The sequence below is a fragment of the Phyllobates terribilis genome, unplaced genomic scaffold (assembly GCF_046119375.1).
Source record: "Phyllobates terribilis strain yellow unplaced genomic scaffold, ASM4611937v1 Scaffold_34__1_contigs__length_13252353, whole genome shotgun sequence".
NCBI classification, from domain to species: Eukaryota; Metazoa; Chordata; class Amphibia; order Anura; family Dendrobatidae; genus Phyllobates; species Phyllobates terribilis.
In genome coordinates, this window is record NW_027362794.1 from 6289382 (window position 1) to 6314988 (window position 25607).

Sequence of the window (25607 nt, forward strand, 5' to 3'; positions counted from 1 at the left end):
GGGGAGAAATCCTTGTAAGGACGACTTTAATCCTATCAAACTGATCAGCTGTGGAGGATTTGGGTGAGCTTTACTTTGGTATAATATTCATTTCTCAGGGCTCCTTATGACGATGCCTATGTCTCTACGTCTTGCCCCTGCAATGCTACCATAGAGAAATTATGGTTCCACATCACTGTCCACATCTAATTGTCTCTCTTCAGGTCAGTTAGGATGTGACGTGGATGAGGACTTTCCATAGGTGATCATTTATGGAGTGTTATTTTATGGATTTCTAGTGATGGCCGCACATCTAGTATTAACCATTAGTACAGGAGATCACTTGATCAGGTCTATGGATGGACTGTTAGTAAGAATTCATAATAAATCATGGATTTTCTTCCTCCTCAGATCCGTCCACCTAGTTCGCCATACAGACACAAACAAGATATGTGCTATGAAGAAAATGGACAAGCAGAACCTGAAAAAGCCAAAGACCCTTAAATGGGCCTTTCAGGAGAGGGACATCTCTACATTCGCTGATTGTCCCTTTGTGGCCTCCATGTTCTGCTCCTTTCCTACTAAACTTCATCTGTGTATGGTCATGGAGTATGCACCAGGTAGGACACATCCATTGTATTTATATCCAGCCCACGTCTGCCTAATCCTAGCACCTTATATATAACCTGAACATGTCCACATGGACGGTTACATGTCCACACCGCATTTACTATAATGTTACTAAGATGCCTTGTGTGTCCTCACTGAGCATGGCGGCAATATCTGCTATGGAGGAAAGGAAGATTTCTCTGTATTTGAACAGTTTTTATAGATGAGAACTTTCACAGAGAAATAAATTAGAGGCTTGTAGATGAGGCCTGGCTCTGTCTCTATGTACAGGGTTCCTCTGCAGTATACGCTCTACATTACACAGTGTATCTCTATATATACCATCCTGTCCCAATATCTCCGCTTGTTTCACATTCACACTCATCATGTGTAATTTACTCTGTAACAGACCCTCACCTGTCATATTTGCTTTTTCCTGTAGGAGGAGACTGTGGCAATCTTCTACAGCACAGGGGTCCTTTACCTATCACCTTGGCCCGTCTGTACATTGCAGAAACAGTCCTTGCTGTGGAATATCTGCACAGCTATGGTGTGGTGCACAGAGACCTGAAGCCTGTAAAGTAAGTGACCCATGAGGTATAATAAAGGGGATGAAAGTTAGTTTGTTATACAGTCTATGGGTTATTACTTGGGTCTGACACAATCTTTTCTTTTACAGCATCCTGATAACATCAACAGGACATATTAAAGTGACCGATTTTGGAGTTTCAAAACTTGGCCTCATGAGACCAACATCAAACATCTATAAGGCTCCAACTAAGGACATCACCAAAGAGTTCTGTGATAAAGAGGTCGGCTTTACTTACAGGATCTTCTACTTTACATATCTCATCTCTTTCTCCTTCTCTGATCATTTCTCATCACATTTCCACTGATGTTATTTGTCGTATGTATTGATCATCATCTCATTCTTCTGTTGTTTTCCAGACTGCTGGAACGTCTAGTTACATGGCCCCAGAAGTTATCCTACAGAAAGGCTATGGAAGACCTGTTGACTGGTGGTCAGTAGGCATCATCCTATATGAATTTCTCTTTGGATATACACCATTTTATAGGGCTTCCCAAAAGGAGAAATTACGCAGTATCCTCAGTGGTAAGTAAAATAATCTGACTGCTTGTCATGTCGCTGTTATTTGGTTTGATTGGTTCCTTGGTTTAGCTTCTAGCTTTTTTAAGGAAAATGCTTTTTTATGTAAATAAATGAAGAGGTTTTATTTCCTGTAATATTTTATTTTTATATCACAGATGACATTGTTTGGAGATGTAATTACTTTCCTCCACCAAATGCTCGGGGCATCATCACTCAGCTACTCAGAAAAAATCCAGAACAAAGACTTGGGACAGGTAATATGATAATAGTATTAATAATGACTTATTACACCTCTGGACAAATGAAGGTGTCCATGAGGATGAGCACTGAAGGTCTCTACCAACGTGTCCATTCCCCATTCTTCATGCTCTAATGTTTAGTACATTTCCTTCATGTTGGCTCTTTTAAATCTCCAGTTCAGATTAACATAAACTGTATAGATATGGAGTAGTTTCTCTGACAATAACTATCGATTTCTTTCTTGTCTTCCTTTTCCAGGAGGGGCACACGAGATCAAAATTCATCCATTTCTGCGTGCCTTAAACTTTAACAACCTTCTAAGTCAGAAGCCTCTGTTCGTTCCTGATCTAAAATCAGATGAGGACACCTGCTACTTTAGCAGTAAGTAAAATGAGACCTTATCAGCAGAAAACTGCTGAGTGCCTTTTCTTTCATTATGTGTGACAATCAGTTCCTATCATAATGAGTAATAACATGGTGACTGTCTGACCGGCTCTTATACTAATAATTTCTCATAACACTTTTACTTTTCAGATCGCTCTGTGCGTTATAAATTTAGGAATTCAGATGATGGGGACACAAGTGAGGACAATGACTGTCCAGAAATCAAAAACTTTGAATCATCTTCTCAAAGGTTTTCCAAAGTAAGTATGTCTAAAGCATGTAGGTCAATAAAATGAATAAAACCTATAATTAGAAAAAAAGTTTAAAAATATATCTATTTATATTTCTTTGTGTTTTTTAGCTATATACCACCAGTACCAAGATGGTGACCATTGAAGAACCTATGTCACCTCCAGAGTGTACCCCTGAGAACAGCGAAAAAAACCCAGACTGGTGAGTAGATTATTATTATTATGAGATTTAGCTCTGATATATGCTCAGACACGAGTAACACAAATCTAAATCCAGCATCCACCACCCCATGATAACTGATTACTGTGGATCTGGCTTGTGATTACACAGCAATATCAGTTGATCATTGCAACCAGCCATTCATTCCCAGCTCTTTATAGGCCAATATTACTAGTTAGACTCCATTCTTGCTGGTAGAATGGGTCCTGAGCAGAGTATCCCCTTCATGATGTCCCAAATGGCCTTACAGACAAGTGTTCTTCATTTTTGTATTGTTTTCACTTGTAATTTACTTGACTTTCTTCTACCAAACAGGCAGAAAGAATCTCCCCCTTCCAAAACTGATGATGGTGACAATCAGTGTGCCACTGCTAAAAAGTGTGAGTCATCCTCGCCCTCATTGTCAGGTATGTACAGATTTATAGACCATCCCATTATAGGCTATGATACAAAAGTGTAATGTGAATCTTCACATGAAGGCTCAGATAATGACTTACTTTATTCCCGCTGCCCCTGAGTATTCAATTTTTTGTTTTAGTAAAATCCACCATACGGTTCCAGAGTTATTGGCAGTTTTATTTAGTGCTAATTTTTATGTTCTTTACAAGGGGGTGGTGCTTACAGGATTATCTGGGGGGGGGGGGCGTCTTCAGCCTCTTCTTCAGTATTATAGTGTGGTAAAGACCATAAAAATGACCACTAAATAAAAAGGCCCCTGTCTGTGGAACTGTAAGGCGATGTGCTCACTATGCGTTTTTAATCGTTTCCGCAGCGGCAATTCCGCCGCAGAAACGCTTAAAAAACGCTTGGTAGAAGGTCTGCCATGTTCCCCAATGATAATCCGCATCTGCTGTGCACATGCTGCGGAAATTTCCGCTGCGGATTATCATTGCGGAAAAATCCGCAGCACTACCAATTATTTTGCAGAAGTGCTGCGTTTTCACCGCCATTGACTTGCATTGGAACGCATGGAATCCGCATCACTGCATCTGTACATGCGGAATCCATTTGTTTCAATGTGCGGATGGTACTCGGGTCTGGAGAAGAGGAGCCTCTCCTCCAGACCCCCCCTACCATAGAACCTGTAAAAAAAAAGAATAAAATAAAAAATAAATATTATACTTACCTTCTGATGGCCTCCGGTTCCTTGTCTCGGCTTGCCGGCAGATCGCGGTAGACTAAAGGACCTGCGCTGACGTCATTTAGTCATGTGACGGGTCATGCGACCAATGATGTTGGCAGGTCCTTAAATCTACCGCGAGCTGCCGGCAAGCCAAGACAAGGACTCCGGGGGCCATCAGAAGGCAAGTATATTTATTTTTTATTTTTTACCATTCTTTCGATCAAAACGCTTCGCATCCGCATGTCCCTGGCAGGAAAAACGCATGTACAATCCGCATGTACAATCCGCATGTACAATCCGCATGCGTTTTTTGTGCCAGGGAGATGCAGAAACGCTCAAAAAAAAATCCGGAGCATTTCTGCATCGTGGGCACATAGCCTAAGGGGGATTTTAATAAAAACCAAAAACAGAGTCCTCAGGGGAGCAGGGGGAATAAAGTAAGAGTGAATTCTGGACACTTAAGACCTGGTGATGAGTCTTCTTTAAACTTACGCTTAAGTGTTATCTGACGGATTATATAAAAACACTTTGGCTTGCTGCAAGTAATGTCATGTTAATAAGGGAGACACCACACGGCCGCACACAGAAAAGCTACAAGTGCATATTAACCAGTTTGAGTAACTCTATAAACATATAAAATTAATCTTTGAGGAGTTTATAATCAACATCTTTTTCTGACTTTTTATTAGAACCTCCAGTTCAGGAGAGAAAGAAATCTGCACTAAATCTGAGAAAACAGCAAAGAACAGATAAAGTGGAAGAGGGGGAAAGTAGTAGGCGAGGTAAGTGTGACGATAATCTCCATGTTGTATGATGTCAGTGAGATAAGTCATGTGGAGCAGATGTCATCTGTCAGTGGTGGGATTGTCACATGTATGATGGCTGACAATGATCCCGCACCTCTGTATGGAGAAGATTCCTCTATCGGCCTCCCACAGAGACACCACAGTAGTGTCCTCTAATATGGAGTCCCATTACTTACTTCGGTTTTGCATCTTTTTTATAGGTTCTATCTTCCGCCGGATGATATCATCCTGCCGGCGTGGATTATCCAGGGCTGCTCGCACTATCAGACAAAGCTGCATTTTTGCCCACTGTCAACAGGGCACCAGAAACATCTCAAGGGCAGAAAACCCTCACATCTAGTGCCCTGAAGAAAGTACAGCACATCCACCATCAATGCTGTACCTGCATGGAAAGAGTTGTACCATCTACTGTACCTGTGGCCGTCTGACCAGCAAGAAATATCTGCAAAAGTCAAAGGCCTCCAAGAACATCTTTTCAACCTTCCATGTAATTCTTAATTAAAAAAAAAAAAATAAAATTGATTAATGTCCTTTTGAATTTAATTGAATATTACTGACATTTATGGCATATCAATGCTATACATGTTATATCTGTCCAACGGTTTGGACACCAAACAGAAGATTAGACAAGACTGAAACATACAGTTTGCACAGCAAGTTGTTTTTACATTGCAGTGTATGTTCAATTTAATTTTTATTGAGTGCTTTTCATAAGCGAACCAGGAGGAAACCACCTGAAATAGACATTGTGTGCACAAAAAGTGGCAATCAAGCTAGGTGGAAACATGCCCTGATCCACTGATTTTACAAGAGCTCAGATACTTTTACCTTAGTAGCGCTCTATTTCAGATTCAGACACAAGAACAAGTTGGATTCTGTGCTGTGCATCCTGGGGGTCCCAGCAGTCACAATCCACCAAAATCGTAGCTAAGACTTCAAGCACAGGGGAGGCGAAACATCCGAGTGGGTCACTAACCGATATTACCACTATTTGGTGACCATATAGTGGTAGATAACAGCACATATTAAGACTATAGATGAGTGAGCACTAAACTGCTCAGATGCTTGTTACTCGAACCGAACAATTCCTAATGCTCGTGTGCTCATTTCAAGTAACAAGTATAATGGAAGTCAATGAGAAATCCGAGCATTTTTCTGGAAGACCCTACAAGGAGGTCTGGGTGGCAGTGAAAATGTACAAATGGATGGAAAAAGTGCTGAATGGAAGGAGAACAGCATGGGGAAGACCCCTGGAGGCATCTCTGACTCCCAGATCGCTGCTGAGAACAATGGTGTGACACTTTTTCTCCACTTTAAGGACTGACAATAAAACATTCCCAATCAATGAGAAATTGCATTTTACAGGAACAAAAATGTTAAAGGGGTTGCCCAGTACTTTAGATTACCCCCACAATGTATCCCCCCTGGGCCCCTAAGGATTTTTGTAATTACCTTACGTTGCAGATAATGCCTGTGAGCGGCGCTATCACTGGCCGCTCACAGGCATCACGTGACCCCCGGCTGCAGCCGGCTCTGATATCCGCTGATGTCACGACAAGTGCTGGCAGCAGCCGGGGGTCTCTCTCTTCCACATTCCACGGTGAATGCCAGGCTGTAGGTGGGGTTACCCCCTGCGTCACACCCGGCATCCACCTCGCGCTCTCCCTCTCCCCATTCATTGGGAACGCACGAGGTGAATGCTGGGTGTGACGCGGGGGGTGATGGCGCCCACAATCCAGCTGTCACGCTTCACTTGTCGTGACGTCAGCGCGGGGTCACGTGATGCCTGTGAGCGGCGCTATCCTTGGCTGCAACGTCAGCTAATTACAAAAATCCTTAGGGGCCCCGTGGGGATACATTGGGGGGGGGTAATCTAAAGTACTGGACAACTTCTTTAAGAATCATTTTTTTCCTGTATAATGACTTAAACCAAAATTTTATTTTTATTAACAAATAGGTAATTTCAGTGTAATTTATGAAGGAAGAAAGAACTGCCAAAAATTAGGGATTCTGATACATCCTGTATTAGAATAAAGGAGGGTCTCATACACATTCTGGTCAATTTGACATATAGTAGTACTTCTAGACTCATAAAGGCTATGCACTAAGTGCAAAATGCAAGTAGTTTCATGCTTTGACTACACCCCACAATTTTTTGGCATCTGTTGGCTTTGCCTCAGAAACAGCATTTTTGATGTCACCCCACAAGTGTTCTATCGGATTAAAATAGGGGTGTAGCATCGGCGTCTCTGCCTCCTGCCCGGCAGAGACTCCGTCCCCATTACCGCCGCGGTCCTGCTCCGGCGTCTTCTGGCCTCCCTGCAGCTGCTGCTGGTGCACGCAGCTTCCCCGGCTCTGTACTTGGGGCGCGCACACGCTCACTCCCTCTTAAAGGGGCCGCGCGCGCCGTCCTAAAAAGTCCCCGGCCAATGGCCGGAGGACTTCCCCTATAAAAGGCACCTCCTCCAATATGGAGGTGCCCGTGCAAGGTTGTAGCTTTGTGTGTTAAACTCTGCTTCAGCCCTCAGGTCCCGCTGCTAGCCTGACTACAAGTCCTGCCTGCCCGCACCAGCCTGACTACCAGTCCTGTCCGCCAGCTTGACTACCAGTCCTGTCCGCCAGCCTGACTACCAGTCCTGTCCGCCAGCCTGACTACCAGTCCTGTCCGCCAGCCTGACTACCAGTCCTGTCCGCCAGCTTGTCTACTCTCCAGCCCGACAGTCTGCCTACGGTCCAGTCCGCCAGTTTGTCTATGGGCTCAACCCGCCTGCTTGCCTGAAGGCATCTGCCTGTTACCTGCCGTGCCTACCTGTCTGCATGCCAGCCGTGCATGCCAGTGCCCACCTGTCAGCCTACCTGGAGGCTCCTGCTTGTTACCTGCCGTGCCTACCTGTCAGCCTACCTGGAGGCTCCTGCTTGTTACCTGTCGCGCCTGCCTGTCCGTCTGCCCGGATCACCCGTCAGCCTGCCTGCCGTGCTCATCTGCTGTACCGGTCGGTCCCTGCCTTCTGACCCGTGGGAGTCACCTGCTCTCATACAAGGTTGGTACCCAGAGTAGCACCTGGTCCCTCTGCTCGGTCCTTCCCTGGTCACGGAGTCGATTGAACCGCCGTACGACCTTGGTCGGTCCGAGTTGATACCTAGTTACGCCTCTCTGGTCCCCCCTTGCACCGCAGCACAGAGGTTCCACCACCCGGATCCGTAACACCGGGGATTGGGCTGGTCACTCCATAACCTCTATTTTGTTGGACTGGAACCAAGATTTTGATCGTTTACTGGTGTGTTTAGGGTCGTTGTCTTGTTGAAACACCCATTTCAAGGGCATATCCTCTTCAGCGTAAGGCAACATGACCTCTTCAAGTATTTTAATATATGCAAACTGGTCCATAATCCCTGGTATGCGGTAAATAGGTCTGGCACCATAGTAAGAGAAACGTGCCCATATCATGATGCTTGCTCCACCATGCTTCACTGTCTTCAGAGTGTACTGTGGCTTGAATGCAGAGTTTAGGGGTCGTCTGACGAACTGTCTGTGCCCATTGGACCCAAAAAGAACAATTTTACTTTCATCAGTCCACAAAATGTTTCTCCACTTCTCTTTAGGCTAGTTGATGAGTTCTTGGACAAATTGTATCCGCTTCAGTACATGTCTTTTTTTAACAGTGGGACTTTGCGGGGACTTCATGCTAAGAGATTAGCTTCACACAGGCATCTTCTAACTGTCACAGTACTCACAGGTAACTTGAGACGGTCTTTGATCATCCTGGAGCTGATCATTGGCTGAACCTTTTCCATTCTGGATATTCTTCGATCCATTTGAATGGTAGTCTTCTGTTTTTTTTCCACGTCTCTCTGGTTTTGCTTTCCATTTTAAAGCATTGGAGATCATTTTAGCTGAACAGCCTATCATAGTCTGCACTTCTATATAATTTTTACCCTTTCCAAACAACTTTTTAATCAAAGTACGCTGTTCTTCTGAACAATGTCTCAAATGACCCAGATTTCTCAGGCTTTCAAGGAGAAATGCATGTACAACATGTGCTGGCTTCATCCTTAAATAAGGGCCACCTGATTCATACCTGTGTCTTCACAGAATGATTGACCTCACTATTGAACTCCACACTGCTATTATTTTGAACACACCCCCTAACAATTAATTATTCAAATACACCGACTCAAAAACATGCAGATCATGAATGCGGAGTCTGTTGGTTTTCTTAGAATCTACTGCACCAACTGGTAAATTGTTTGACATGTGGTAATATAATTTATAAATCATATATAGCAACTATAGTGGATTTAAAACTTAACTTTTACTATTAAGAATAAAAGATTTGGCAATCCTCAATACAAAATTGACAATACACATAACAAATATGTTAAAAACTATAAAATATGTCCATGTCCCTGTTTAGGATCATACTCTGACAATAGTCAAAAAGGTGGCAACAAGGCATCAGTGAATACCTATATAAATATATAACATGTTACAACTAAACCAGACAATAAAGTCCAGAAATTGTATACAGTAGGGCCAATGGATATAAGGAAAGATCTCACCAAATTCGCTGGTCTCCAAATTCCTCCAACAGGTCCTCATCCATAAAGGCCCAAATCATGGAGTCCAAGGGGTTGATTATCCCTGTCAGTCTCCATAATCTTGACTGACCCTCAAACCCCAAGACTCCCGCCCTTACAAGGGCAGTCAAGAGGTGACCCTGAAAACCTGGACAGCCCTGAACTGACCCTATGCGCCTCCCGACGCGTTTCTTCAAAAATCTTGAGTCATCAGGGGATTGGCACAAAAAACTGTAGAATATAGGGCTGGGAACTGGGCTGGGAACCCTCTATCTGGGTTGTAATTTTAGGCAATGGCAGATTCCATAGAGGCTGCCAGCAATTTATAGCATGTCTAAATCAGGGAGTGTGGACACCTGGAGAGTGGTGCCCCACCCCTTAGTTATGTAGATGTGTCGTAATTGGTAGATTCAAAAATAAACTAATCAAGTGGACCTATCCAAGACATTCTCACCTTATTTGGGCAAATAGGATTACAAAACCACCCATATCTGTGACCCTGCAATAAACAGAGGGCACGCCCCTATAACCAGATTTAATATTATATCTCATGTTTGTGGACCGCCGGTTGGTTCCGGGATGTATGCGCCACTATGCTATTATGGAACGCTGTATGCTCTCCACAGGATTTCCGGGGGAGCCGCAAACTATGCTGTATGTGCTCCACAGTTTCCCTACTATATTTCCGGGGGAGCCGCAAACTTCGTTTCCGGTACGCCGGCACGTCACTTCCGGTACGCTGGAACGCACCCTGCGTGCCAAGTAGATGGGGCGCACCATTAGCGACACGTATGCACGTCACTTCCGGTGCACTGGAGCGCAGAATACGTTTGAGGGTCAGTCAACATTATAGGGACTGAAAGGGATAATCAACACCTTGGACTCCATGATTTGGGCCTTTATGGATGAGGACCTGTTGGAGGAATTTGGAGACCAGCGAATTTGGTGAGATCTTTCCTTATATCCATTGGCCCTACTGTATACAATTTCTGGACTTTATGGTTTGGTTTTGTTGTAACATGTTATATATTTATATAGGTATTCACTGATGCCTTGTTGCCACTTTTTTGACTATTGTCAGAGTATGATCCTATACAGGGACATGGGCACATTTTCTACTTTTTAACATATTTGTTATGTGTATTGTCAATTTTGTATAGAGGATTGCCAAATCTTTTATTCTTGATAGTAAAAGTTAAGTTTTAAATCCCTATAGTTGGTATATACAGTTACTGTAGGTCCATATATATTTGGACAGAGACAACATTTTTCTAATTTTGGTTCTAGACATTGCAACAATGAATTTAAAAAAAATAATTCAGATGCAGTTGAAGTTCAGACTTTCAGCTTTCATTTGAGGGTATCCACATTAAAATTGGATGAAGGGTTTAGGAGTTTCAGCTCCTTAACATGTGCCACCCTGTTTTTAAAGGGACCAAAAGTAATTGGACAATTGACTCCAAGGCTATTTCATGGACAGGTGTGAGCAATCCCTTCGTTATGTCATTCTCAATTAAGCAGATAAAAGGCTTGGAGTTGATTTGAGCTGTGGTGCTTGCATTTGGAAGGTTTTGATGTGAAGTAAACATGCGGTCAAAGGAGCTCTCCATGCAGGTGAAACAAGCCATCCTTAAGCTGCAAAAACAGAGAAAACCCATCCGAGAAATTGCTACAATATTAGGAGTGGCAAAATCTACAGTTTGGTACATCCTGAGAAAGAAAGAAAGCACTGGTGAACTCATCAATGCAAAAAGACCTGGGCGCCCACGGAAGACAACAGTGGTGGATGATAACAGAATAATCTCCATGGTGAAGAGAAACCCCTTCACAACAGCCAACCAAGTGAACAACACTCTCCAGGAGGTAGGCATATCAATATTCAAATCTAGCATAAAGAGAAGACTGCATGAAAGTAAATACAGAGGGTTCACTGCACGGTGCAAGCCACTCATAAGAATCAAGAATAAAAAGGCTAGACTGGACTTTGCTAAAAAAAAACATCTAAAAAAGCCAGCACAGTTCTGGAAGAACATTCTGTGGACAGATGAAACCAAGATCAACCTCTACCAGAATGATTGAAAGAGAAAAGTATGGCGAAGGCGTGGTACAGCTCATGATCCAAAGCATACCACATCATCTGTAAAACACGGCGGAGGCAGTGTGATGGCTTGGGCATGCATGGCTGCCAGTGGCACTGGGTCACTAGTGTTTATTGATGATGTGACACAGGACAGAAGCAGACGAATGAATTGTGATGTATTCAGAGCCATACTGTGTGCTCAGATCCACCCAAATGCAGCCAAACTGATTGGTCGTCGTTTCATACTACAGATGGACAATGACCCAAAACATAAAGCCAAAGCAACCCAGGAGTTTATTAAAGCAAAGAAGTGGAATATTCTTGAATGGCCAAGTCAGTCACCTGATCTCAACCCAATTAAGCATGCATTTCACTTGTTAAAGACTAAACTTCAGACAGAAAGGCCCACAAACAAACAGCAACTGAAAACCACCGCAGTGAAGGCCAGGCATCAAAAAGGAGGAAACACAGCGTCTGGTGATGTCCATGAGTTCAAGACTTCAGGCAGTCATTGCCAACAAAGGGTTTTCAACCAAGTACTAGAAATGAACATTTTATTTACAATTATTTAATCTGTCCAATTACTTTTGGTCCCTTTAAAAACAGGGTGGCACATGTTGAGGAGCTGAAACTCCTAAACCCTTCATCCAATTTTAATGTGGATACCCTCAAATGAAAGCTGAAAGTCTGAACTTCAACTGCATCTGAATTGTTTTGTTTAAAATTCATTGTGGTAATATCTAGAATCAAAATTAGAAAAATATTGTCTCTGTCCAAATATATATGGACCTAACTGTATGATTTTCGAATTGTGGACTTGGCAGGAGGGGCAACCCACACATATTGCCTCCCCTTGAATTTTGCTGTTAATGTTTAATATAATTTATACCAAAAACAGTGATCAATCTGGTTAGTCATATTGGACTGCTATTATTTTGAATACTACTGTACATACAGCGCCGGACTGGGGTGTCTGGGGCCCACCAGGGACATTGACTCCAGGGGCCCACCCACCTTTCAGCTATTTGCAAATACCTGTTAGCCGTTATACCCATTATATTGTCGGCTCCTGCATATCACTGTGCGCTCACAAGAACTGCGATGTACAATTACTGTAGTTTGCATTAAAGGGTTTTTATTGGTGAAAACAAGTTATCAGCGATGCACAGGTTGGGAAGGTGATCACTTATTTATTGGTGGAATCCGCACTGTCAGAAGATTGTGGCACTTTGAATATTTGGTGAGATTTTTACCTCTGTATTTATAAGACAAAACCAGGAGTGGAGCAATCTGAGGTAATGTTTTATGCATTTCTCACCCACTCCTGGTTTTGTCTTATAAATATGTGGCACCCCAGGGGTCTGGTTACCACAGTAATAGAAATATTACGTCTGAGAGCAAGTGGGAGGTTTCCTGGTCAGGAGCCCTTAAACATGCAACACCTCCTGTCCAGTCCTGGGAGGGGAGGAATCTGCCCTTATAAACTGGGTCTGGGGCGGGGTTAGGGAGAACAAGCAGACACAGGGAAAGTAACAGCAAGGAGCTCTGTAGGAGCAGGAGCTGAAGACCAGGGGCTGGAGCTGAGCAGAGCTCGCCCTGGCAGAAGAATCTAAGTACCGGACACCGGAGTCCGAGGCTGTAAGGATCTCTAAGTCCAACAGCAGAACCCAGCCGGCAGGGGATTCCAGGTCCTCTGGCCATAGAAGCCCGGAGGCTCAGTCACAAGCAAGGGACCAGCACCGCCATCGAGGAGCGGAGGCTAACAGAAGGCCCCAAGTCACCAGCCATACGGGTGAGCACTACACGGTACACTCAGGGACGTGGGCTACTATCACCCGCTTATAGCAAGGTAGCCAGGAAGAGTGCAGACAGACGGGGAGGCCTACAACTCCACCTGGCCACGGGAGCTCCTGCTTGCTCACAGACTGACCAGGCCTCTTATGCTAGCCAGTACTCCCGGGAGGGTCTGCCTTATTATCATCAGTAAAGACCCTGAACTGCACTGCAAAGACTCTGAGTCGTTCCTGTTACGCTCGTGCACCATCACTCCCATCATCCACACTCATTGCCCTGAGGCTATACTCCTCCCATTCTCTGCTGCGCATACAACACCAGCCTCAGCGGTCTGCCTCGCAGCGGCGGTATACCCTGACCGCAATCCACGGGTGGCGTAGTCGGACAATTAACCTAAAACCTTACAAATAGACTGCCACTGGTTTGACCACCCTGAGCCACGGGACCGGGTCACCGCCACGGTGACTACAACCCCCAGCGTCCCACGAAAGGCCCAGTTCCGGATTCCCCACGCGGCCCAGGGGGCGCGTCAACTTTGGCGTAGTCGGCAGGATTTCGTGCCCGCAACCACCGGGTACTGCGCGCCTTCAAAAGACTGTCATACCTGCCGTGGTGAAGGTTTCCGCCCTCTTCAGCCGTTTTCCCGCCATCTGCAACTGTTTTCCCGCCATCTGCAACTGTTTTCCCGCCATCGGGCGCCATCTTCGGGACGCCACGCGGGAAGAAGAGGGGCGTGGATGCCGAAAGCGCGCGAGACCTGAAGCTCCGCCCTACGCACCGACGCTGCGCAAGGTCCTGGAAGGGAGAGAGAGCGACGCTGACGTCACCAGGACGCGACGCAAGGTCCTTGTCCGGAGCAGCACCAGCGGAGCCGCGGCCTACAGAAGAGGATCGTCGTAAGGTAGGCCACACTTAACTAGGGGGGAGGAAGATGACGGACACGGAGGGACCCTCTACCACCAGCGCGGCCGCTGCCGCAGTAATGCCGTTCACAATGCCATACATCCCCGGAGCGGCCTGGCTGCCCCAATACTCAGGGGAGTCGCATATCCTAAGCGACTATAAAGAGAGACTGTACAGCCTATTTAAGGTATACCCCCTGACGGAGGGCCAGAAAGTGAGCATATTGATAGGCCAGCTAACCGGCGCAGCCCAACGCGAAGTAAAGTCCTGGTCAGTCCGGGACAAGGAGACCGTAAAGGAGATCTTAGCCCGGCTGAAGGACACTTTTGATACCCGCACCTCAGCCGAGATCAAAATGAGATTTTATGGGTGCAAGCAGCGGGCCCAAGACAGTATAAGAGACTATGCTTTGAGTCTGCATGAGGCCCTGGGAGCCATTAAACAGGCAGACCCTGACAGTGTGCGGAATGCAGATGAACTATTAACTGAGCAATTCATTGAGGGTCTGCTGTCCAACGCCCACCGAACCCAGTTACGTGCAATGGCCTTGCAGAACCCTGGTTTAGACTTTGCAAAGTTCAAAGACAGGGCCATCCGGGTGCTCAGAGAACCGGCACCGGGTAGCGCTGTAACCCACCGGCACCCTGCTATTACCTATCACCAGGAGGCGGCGCCCTTGTCTGCAGAGCCTATAGGAGCTGGTGCGCAGGCTTTGGACAACAACCCGGCTACAGACCTGCACCATCAGGTCCAAGAGCTAACTAAAAGCGTAGCCGCGCTAACTAGAACTGTGCAGTCTTTACAGGTCTCTCCTCCAGGAAAGATCCAGCCGGCATCCGGACCGGAGGATGTCCCGTGGCGCCGACAGAGGAGGATCTCATCGTCCAGAGGAAGACCCAGCGACAGATACAACGAGGACGGACAACCCATCTGCCGCCGCTGCAATCAACCCGGACATATGGCAAGGTACTGTCATTTAAACGGGCACAACCTGGGGCAGAGGGCCAACCCCCAGGCATAAGATCATCAGGCCCCTCGAACTGGCGTGATAAATATGTAGGGGGACATCCAGTCTTGCCTGTGGTACTGGATGGCATTCCAATGAGTGCCCTACTAGACACCGGGTCACAGGTAACTACCATCCCTTATGTGCTCTTTAAGCGGTACTGGAATGACTCGGACATAACCCGCTACCCAGATGACGACCTGAGTATCATCGCCAGCAATGGTCAGCCCGTGCCGCAGGTGGGATTCAAAGAGGTGACCATTAAAATCGGTAAAGTCGAACTGGCGGCACAAGGACTGATCATTGTGGACATTGACCGTCGTGAGAGTCACCCTAAAATAACCTTGGGTACTAACGTGATTGAAAATTGTCTTGCAGAGATAATTCTCATTTTACAGCAGGTTGCCATGAAAGCCAGTTCCAGCCAGCAGCGTGTCCTCCAAAAAGAGATCTGGGCACTGATGAAACGGCAACAAGTGGAACTATCTGATGGTGAGATAGGTAGCGTGAGAATGTGCGACCCGTTCCCTATTACCATGCCCCCGAAAAGTGAGATGATGATCTGGTGCCGAGCAGCTATTGGTCTAAGAGGTAGAGACTACCAAGCAATGGTAGAGCCCGTCTACTCAGACAGTAGGCCCACCATTTTGACAGCACAGGGAGTAGTCGATGTACGCCATGGGAGGGTACCTGTCCGCATCGTAAATATCGGGGAGAGAGAAGTATACCTGCCCCGGTATGCCACGCTAGCCAAATTGTTCACCATAAATCAAAATTCTGTAAAGGCCGTGGAACCCTTGCCTCCATCTCAACCAAAGGAAGGTAACGGCTCTAAGAAATAAATGGAGGACAGGTGTCAGCAACTGCATTTGGGTACTGACTCCACTCCCTCACACCAAAAACAGGGAGTCTACCGGGTGGTTCAGGAGTACGAAAGAGTCTTTAGTAAACACCCGCTAGACTTCGGGTGAGTAAAGGGGGTAGAACATCACATCCCCACGGGAGACCATCCACCCATAAAGGAAAGATACCGACCTGTACCCCCTGCACACTATCAGCATGCAAAGGGGATGTTGAAGGACATGAAGGAGGCTGGGGTAATCAGGGACAGCTGTAGCCCCTGGGCAGCTCCACTAGTTCTAGTGAAAAAGAAGGACAACACAATGAGAATGTGTGTAGACTACAGAAAGGTCAACCGTATCACACACAAAGATGCGTACCCGCTACCTAGAATAGAAGAATCTTTAGCTGCATTAAAATCTGCTAACTTCTTCTCCACTTTGGATCTTACTAGCGGGTACTGGCAGGTTCCTGTAGCAGAGGCAGACAAGGAGAAGATCGCATTCACCACCCCGATGGGTCTCAGCGAATTCAACTGTATGCCGTTCGGGCTCTGCAACGCACCAGGAACCTTCCAGCGGTTGATGGAATGCTGTCTGGGACACCGGAATTTCGAGACTGTCCTGTTATACCTGGACGATGTCATCGTTTATTCCAAAACCTACGAGGACCATCTGAAACACTTGGCAGAAGTGTTTGACGCCCTGGCAAGCTAAGGCCTAAAGGTGAAACCCTCCAAGTGTCACCTGCTGAAACAAAAGGTGCAGTACCTGGGACACGTGGTGAGTGCTGACGGAGTGGCTCCTGACCCCGATAAGATCACCGTGATTAAAGACTGGCCAAGACCCTCCAGCATAAAGGAAGTGCGGCAGTTTCTCGGGTTGGTAGGCTACTACCGAAGATTCATTCCCGGTTTCACCAAAATGGCAGCTCCTATGCAGGACCTCCTGATAGGTCAATCCAGGAAGGCCAAAAACCAGAAGCCGCCCTTCAGGTGGGAAAAGCTGGAAGAGGAGTCCTTCCGCCAGCTGAAGATGGCCCTCACGGGGGATGAAATCCTGGCATACCCTGACTACGGCCAGCCCTTTATCCTCCACACGGACGCGAGCAACATCGGGCTAGGAGCCGTACTGTCCCAGATCCAGCAGGGGAAAGAACGGGTAATCGCTTACGCCAGCCGAAAACTACAGCCCACAGAGAGAAACCCTGAGAATTATAGCTCATTCAAGCTAGAGTTCCTGGCAGTGGTGTGGGCAGTGACCGAACGTTTCAAGCATTACCTTGCCTCTTCAAAGTTCACCGTGTACACGGATAACAACCCGTTGACACACCTGGACACTGCAAGACTTGGTGCCCTGGAGCAGAGATGGATGGCCCGCCTGTCCAACTATGAATTCACCATCAAATACCGGGCGGGACGCTCAAATGCCAACGCGGACGCCCTGTCCAGAATGCCAAAGTTACCGGACGTAGGGGAAGATCCAGAAGAACTGGAAGAAGTCGAACTCCCTGCGTTCCACCGTCATGGGATTACCCTGTATTCCCACCGTGTAAGGGACAAGCGCTCTGCTACGTTCAATCCCTTACCCCACTATAGCTGGGCGGAGACACAAGACAGTGATCCCGCAGTCCGTCTGGTGAAGGAAATGCTGACACAGGCTGATGCCCGTCTTGACCCAGATGCTCCGGAGGAGACCAAGCAACTGTGGAAGGAGAAAAGTAAACTGTTTCTTTACAAGGAGAAGCTGTGCCGGAGAATGGTCAACTCTAGAACACATGAGCTGACCTGGCAGGTAGTGGTCCCAAGACGAGACGCGGCTATGGTTCTGGAGGCATACCACGACAGAGCAGGACACTTCGGATGGAAGAAGCTGGAGTTCTTGTTGCGTGGACGGTTCTACTGGGTAGGCATGAGAGGAGCCACGAGAGGTGGTGCAGAGACTGTGGCCCGTGCAGCCTAAGGAGAAGAGACCGTGCCAGCCAGAAGACTCCCCTGCAGCCCATCATCACCAGGCAGCCACTAGAACTGGTAGCCCTGGACCATGTGAAACTGGCTCCAAGCAAATCTGGGTACGTCTACGCCCTCACCATCGTAGATCACTACTCCCGGTTCCTGGTGGTGGTCCCTGTCAAGGACTTAACGGCTCAAACAGCAGCTAGAGCCTTCCAGCAGCACTTCTGCCGTCCACACGGGTATCCGGAGCAAGTGTTAACTGACCAAGGGCCAGCCTTCGAAGCGGAGGTCTTCCAAGAGTTCTGCAATCTGTATGGCTGCAGGAAGATAAGAACAACGCCCTATCACCCTCAGACCAACGGACTATGTGAGAAAATGAACCAGGTGGTGATAGACTTGCTAAAAACGTTGCCCCTGGAAGAATGCGGTCTGTGGCCTGAAAAACTGCCTGATCTGGTGGACTTGTATAACCACATCCCCGTAGGTTCTACCAACTGTACCCCGGCTTACCTAATGAGAGCAAGACCTGGTAAGCTGCCTATTGACCTGGATATGGGAGTACTGACACCTGAGGACACCTCGCCAGAGGCAGACTGGGATACAGACCGGCAGCAGCAGTATCAGAAAGTACAGGAGAGCGTCGAGCAAAGTCTGTCTCAAGCAAGAGAAAGGCAAGAGAAGACTTATGACCAGCATGCTCCCGCTGTTCCCCTGGTACCTGGAGAGCAGGTCTTGAAGAGAAAGAGGCGGCTCCACAAGATGGACAACCAGTGGGAGAAGGACCCGTACACAGTACTGCCCTCAAGCCATGATAATCCAAAAGTCTGCATAATCAGTAAGGATGGAGGAGAAACCACAGCCATTGTTTCCAGAGACCACCTGAAAAAGTGTCCCGAGCAGCTGCAAAGAGCTGACGAAGATCAAGAGAACCCTCAACCCGCAGAGGAAAGAGAAGAAATGATCAGTACCGTACTCGGAGACTTTCCCCGGTAATGGACTCAAATCAACAACGCAGTCGTGGTACCCGTCCTCACCTTTCTCCAGCCAGCCCCTCAAGGGCCTACAGAAGAACAGGGAGTGTCAGAAGAGCAGCCGGCCCAGGAGGCAGAAGAATCCATACCAGCAGCCCAGGAGAATCAACCCTCTGCTAGTAGTGAGCCTGCCGTGCCCCTAGTAAGCCAAAGAGTACGCAGAAAGCTGCCAGGCCTACCCGCAACACCTTCTACACCCTGTAGTGCAGAACCAGATAGTGGGTTACGTAGGTCCACCAGGAGCACTAGAGGACAGATGCCCGCTCGCTGGAGAATCTAAACTGTAATGTGAATTTACCTGTAAACTGCAAATGTTGAAAATGGTTTATGTTTGCTGCCTGTTTATTAATTATGTTTCTCTAGTTACCCTTCAGGTTTATTTGGACTGACAGGTTATGGACGCTGAATAACCGGAACTACATTGTAGATAGTTACACTTGGTGCTTCTTGCGAAAACGAAGAAAAACCTGTCTGGCGTGGCCTCCATGTGGCCCAAAGTAGTTAGCTTTGCCTTGCAGCCACGCCCAGGGCCAACGTTCGGGGTTTGCTTTGGACAGGTCCCCTACTCTATTCTAAAAAACTTCACCTTGGGTGATATGGACACCCGGTTACGGAAATGCCGTGACCATCAATACAAAATGTACTTTTCCTGTTATTGTTTTACCCTGTATTTGTGTTTTCTTAAAAATGTGTTTAGTACCGGAGTACTAAAATTTACTAGGGGGGAATGTGGCACCCCAGGGGTCTGGTTACCACAGTAATAGAAATATTACGTCTGAGAGCAAGTGGGAGGTTTCCTGGTCAGGAGCCCTTAAACATGCAACACCTCCTGTCCAGTCCTGGGAGGGGAGGAATCTGCCCTTATAAACTGGGTCTGGGGCGGGGTTAGGGAGAACAAGCAGACACAGGGAAAGTAACAGCAAGGAGCTCTGTAGGAGCAGGAGCTGAAGACCAGGGGCTGGAGCTGAGCAGAGCTCGCCCTGGCAGAAGAATCTAAGTACCGGACACCGGAGTCCGAGGCTGTAAGGATCTCTAAGTCCAACAGCAGAACCCAGCTGACAGGGGATTCCAGGTCCTCTGGCCATAGAAGCCCGGAGGCTCAGTCACAAGCAAGGGACCAGCACCGCCATCGAGGAGCGGAGGCTAACAGAAGGCCCCAAGTCACCAGCCATATGGGTGAGCACTACACGGTACACTCAGGGACGTGGGCTACTATCACCCGCTTATAGCAAGGTAGCCAGGAAGAGTGCAGACAGACGGGGAGGCCTACAACTCCACCTGGCCACGGGAGCTCCTGCTTGCTCACAGACTGACCAGGCCTCTTATGCTAGCCAGTACTCCCGGGAGGGTCTGCCTTATTATCATCAGTAAAGACCCTGAACTGCACTGCAAAGACTCTGAGTCGTTCCTGTTACGCTCGTGCACCATCACTCCCATCATCCACACTCATTGCCCTGAGGCTATACTCCTCCCGTGGGGAGTCATCCCATTCTCTGCTGCTCATACAACACCAGCCTCAGCGGTCTGCCTCGCAGCAGCGGTACACCCTGACCGCAATCCACGGGTGGCGTAGTCGGACAATTAACCTAAAACCTTACAAATAGACTGCCACTGGTTTGACCACCCTGAGCCACGGGACCGGGTCGCCGCCACGGTGACTACAACTCCCAGCATCCCACGAAAGGCCCAGTTCCGGGTTCCCCACTCGGCCCAGGGGGCGCGTCAACTTCAGAGGTGAAAATCTCACCAAATGCCAACTTGCTTTCTCTGGTGAACCTCTGTAACTGCATCTCTGCTGCTGTGTAATAGTCACAGGGCAGGGAGGAGTTAAACATCCAAGTATTTAATATCTATTGGAAATAAAGAGGTTTCCCCTTATTGATATCAGGTAAAACAAATGACCAACCACAATCCACTCTACCAAGATCAATATCAGGGCAATGAAAAACAAAAAAAGGGCTTTCGGTAAACTTAAACAAGAAGGCAGCGAGGAAGCGCTAATATCTTATAGGGAAAAAAACAAAATCTGTAAGAAACAAATAAGAATAGCAAAAGAGGAGACAGAGAGACTAATTGCGAAGGAAAGTAAAACGAATCCCAAACTGTTCTTTAACTATATAAACAGTAAAAGGATTAAAACTGATGGAGTTGGCCCATTGAAAAATAACCTGGGTAAAATCATAGAGGGCGATGAGGGTAAAGCAAACCTACTCAATAGCTTCTTCTCCACTGTTTTCACAAAAGAAAACAATTTATCGAAGGAAATGCAGAGTGATAAAGTAAACCCTCCGCTAAATATCACCCACCTAACCCAGGAGGAAGTTCAGAAACGCCTAAATAATATCAAAATAGACAAGTCACCAGGCCCAGATGACATACACCCCCGGGTACTAAAAGAATTAAGTAATGTGATAGACAGACCACTGTATCTTATATTCAAGCACTCTTTATGGACAGGGACTGTCCCACTAGACTGGCGCCAAGCAAATGTGGTACCAATATTCAAAAAGGGGTCTAAAAGTGACCCTGGGAACTATAGACCAGTCAGCTTAACGTCTGTTGTGGGTAAATTGTTTGAAGGATTTCTTAGAGATGCTATTGTAGAATATCTTAATAATAATAACTGTCTAACTCCATATCAACATGGATTCATGAGGGATCGCTCCTGCCAAACAAACCTGATGGCCTTCTACGAGGAGGTGAGCTCACAGCTGGACCGCGGAGAGTCAGTGGATGTTGTATACCTTGACTTCTCCAAAGCGTTTGATACCGTGTCACACAAAAGGTTGGTATATAAAATGAGAATGCTTGGTCTGGGGGATAATGTGTGCAAGTGGGTAAATAGCTGGCTGAGTGATAGAAAGCAGAGGGTGGTTATCAATGGAGTAAGCTCAGGGGGTGTCAGGGTTACTAGCGGGGTGCCTCAAGGGTCTGTCTTGGGCCCTATATTATTTAATATATTTATTAATGATCTAGTGGAAGGGTTGCATAGTAAAATAGCAATATTTGCAGATGATACTAAACTTTGTAAAGTAGTTAATACAGATGAGGATAGGGCACAGCTACAGGAGGATTTAGATAAATTGGGGAGTTAGGCCAAAAAATGGCAAATGGGGTTCAATGCCGATAAATGTAAGGTCATGCACATGGGAAAGAAAAACAGCAGTCACCCACACATATTAAATGGGAAACCGTTAGGGAAATCTGACATGGAGAAGGACCTGGGCGTCTTGGTTAATAGCAAATTAAATTGGAGTGCCCTGTGTCAGGCAGCAGCTGCGAAGGCAAATAGAGTCATGGCATGCATCAGAAGAGGAATAGGGGCATATGATGAGAACATTGTTCTTCCTCTGTATAAAGCGCTGGTAAGGCCGCACTTAGAATATTGTGCACAGTTCTGGGCTCCGGTGCTCAGGAAAGACATATTGGAGCTAGAGAGGGTACAAAGGAGGGCGACTAAGGTAATAAAGGGAATGGAGGGACTAGAATACCCAGAGAGGTTGTCAAAATTAGGCCTATTTACATTGAAAAAGAGAAGGCTTAGGGGAGACCCCATAAACATGTATAAATACATCAGGGGGCAGTACAGAGATCTTTCCCATGACCTGTTTATACCAAGGATGGTGACAAAGACGAGGGGGCACACTATGCGTCTGGAGGAAAGGAGGTTCCTGCACCAGCATAGAAGGGGATTCTTTACGGTCAGAGCCGTGAGACTCTGGAACTCTCTGGGAGAGGAAGTGGTGATGTCCAACTCACTTAATGAGTTCAAGAGAGGCCTGGATGCCTTTCTTGAGAACAATAAAATTACATCTTATGCTTAGTTAATTAATCCAGGGATTTAATCTGACTACCAGATTAGTGTCGGGAAGTGAATTTTTCCTCAATGATGTAAACTGGCCTATACCGCATAGTTTTTTGTTGCCTTCCCCTGGATCAACGCTGCGGAATAGCTGCAGTGCACAAGAAATAGGCTGAACTGGATGGAAGCTTGTCTTTTTTCGGCCTTATAAACTATGTAACTATGTAATATTACCAGATAGAAGGCAGAAATACCACCACACCGTGACCAGATCACATATTACCACCACATAGTGCCCAAATAATGCCACATACAAGGCACAAATACCGCCACACCATGACCAAAGCACATAATACCACCACATAGTGATCAAATGCTACCAGATACAAGGTATAAATACTGACACACCATGAGACCACATATTACCACCACATAGTAACTGAATAATGCCACATACAAGGGACAAATATCGTCATGTCATGACCAAAGCACATAATGCTACCACATAGTGACAAATAATGCTAAAATAATAAAAATGTAAAAAAGCTCTGTATATTGGGTCAGTGTACAGGTTATACAGTGATCACCAGTGACATTATACACAGGAGCTCTGTATATAGTGTACAGGTTATACAGTCATCACCAGTGACATTATACACAGAAGCTCTGTATATAGTGTCAGTGTGTGTGTATAGGTAATACACATACTCACCAGTGATGTCTCTAGGTGAAGTTCTTTATCTGCCGCAGACCGATATATCACATCTTCTATGCAGGACTTATCTATGCAGAAAATAACATAGTTAGCTATAACTGATCACTTCCAGAGCACAATCCACACTTTTCCCAAGATTTCTACACTGCATGAAATGACAAAAAAGCAACATAGTGCCGCACTACACAGTAACAGTGCTCCAGTGTCATTCTGTGCCTGCTCATCTGTCAGCAGACATATTTGTCTGATGGCAAAGATGTAGCAGAGCTGAAGACAGAAGACCCATGGATTACGTCAGAGCGAGGATTTTTTTTTTATATTAAAGATAGAGTCCCTTAGGCTACGTTCCCACGCGGAGTAATAGCCGCATATTCCTGCTTTTATGCGGCGTTTTAGAGCGCTCGCGTAAAAGCAGTGCCAAACAAAGCTGGAAACGGCTTCCAGCAAAAGCTATGGCTTTTACTTAAAAGCGTTCAGATGCCGCGTTTTGCCAGGTATTTTTGCGCGGGCGCTTTCACTGCAAAAGCGGCCGTGCAAAAAGAATTGACATGCCAATTCTTGGCGTTTTTTTCGGCACGATTTCCCCATAGGCTACATGTTAACATGGCCTTGGGAAAAGCACGCTGAGAAAAGCGCAACGTCGGCATGCAGTAGCGATTTTTTGCGCCGCGTATGAACGTAGCCTAAATGTGTTTTGTGTTTTATTTTTAATAAAAAAAAAATTTCTGTGTTTTTTTTCTGTTTACTAGAAATTCATGGTGGCCATGTCTAATTTGGCGTGACAACATGAATTCCGGGCTTAGTATCAGCTGATAATACAAAGCTGGCCTGGCACTAACCCTATTATTACCCAGGGTACTCACCACCAGGGCCGCTAGAAGAGCCAGCTAAAGCGCCTGGAAATTTTCAAGGGTGGCTGCGGGCTGCGATTTTCAGCGTGGGGGGCCAAGAACACTTGGGCCTTACCATGCTGAGAATCCCAGCCCCCAGCTGCCTTGTTTTATCTGGCTGGCGATCAACATATGGCAGGAGCACACACCTTTTTCTAAAAAAAAAATATTTTAAATAAGTTTAAAACAAATATTCGGCTTCTCTGTCTTTTGATCGCCAGCCAAGGTAAAGCCAGGCAGCTGGGGGTGGCAGGCCGTAGCTGCCGCTTTACCTGCGGTGAGAATCAAAAATTCTGCAGAGTGCTACATCATGTTTTTAAAAATGATTTCTTTTCACACTTCTATATGTCACAGACCCAACAGCCAATCACAGATGCTGTCAAAGAGGAAGGGCGTCTGTGATTGGCTGTTCGAGTAATGTACAATCAGCCCATACATTCTAGTATGGTACTATGTATGGGCTGCTTTCAGGTTACTCAAGCAGCCAATCACAGACGCCCGTTCTCTGTGTCAGCGTCTGTGATTAGCTGTTGGGCCTGTCACACATATAGAAGTGTGAAAATAAATAATAAAACAAAAATGACATAGCGCTCCACAGAATTTTGGATTCTCAGCGCAGATAAAGCAGACAGCTACAGGCTGCCACTTCTAGCTGCCTGGCGATCAAAAGTCAGGAAAGCCCAATGTTTTTTTTAAATTATTTAAAAAAATAATTAAAAAAAAAATGCGTGGGCTCCCGCCATATTTTGATCGCCAGCCTGGTAAAAAAAACAGGCAGCTGGGGTGTGGGATTCTCAGCATGGTAAGGCCCAAGCATTCTGGGCCCCCCACGCTGAAAACGGCAGCCCGCAGCCACCCCTGTAATTGGCGCATACATCGTAGCGCCATTTCCAGGCACTTTATCCGGCTCTTACAACGGCCCTGGTGGGGGTGGCACGCTGGGTAATAATGGGGTCAGTACCAGCCTTGTATTATCAGCTGGCACTAAGCCTGAAATTCATGGCGTCACGCCAACCTAGACATGGCCACCATGAATTTCTAGTAAACAGAAAAAAAACCCACAAACACAGAATTTTTTTTTTAATAAAAATAAAACACAAAACACATGTAGGGACTCCATCTTTAATAAATAACAAAATCCTCGCCCTGACGTAATCCACGGATCTTCTGTCTCCAGCTCTGCAACATCTTTGCCATCAGATCAGACAAATATGCCTGCTGACAGAGATGAGCAGGCACAGAATGACACTAGAACACAGTTGTCAGAGAAGTGCTCAGCTGGCCTCCAGCC

At 46.5% G+C, this 25607-nt stretch overlaps 2 long non-coding RNA genes across 3 annotated transcripts in view; one reads left to right on the forward strand and one right to left on the reverse strand.

The window, feature by feature from the left end:
- The window catches only part of LOC141180637 (uncharacterized), a 197866-nt gene that overhangs the window by 72220 nt on the left and 100039 nt on the right, over nt 1–25607 (reverse strand). Inside the window, exon 4 of one of the 2 annotated variants that reach the window (XR_012256287.1) lies at nt 23424–23494. The exons of the other annotated variant lie outside the window; for it this stretch is intronic. This is a non-coding gene — a long non-coding RNA (uncharacterized lncRNA). The remainder of the gene's footprint in view (nt 1–23423; nt 23495–25607) is intronic. 2 annotated transcript variants of the gene reach the window in all.
- On the forward strand, nt 3101–5151 carry LOC141180636 (uncharacterized). Its single transcript, XR_012256286.1, has 3 exons — nt 3101–3201; nt 4607–4699; nt 4924–5151. It is a non-coding gene; the product is annotated as an uncharacterized lncRNA (long non-coding RNA).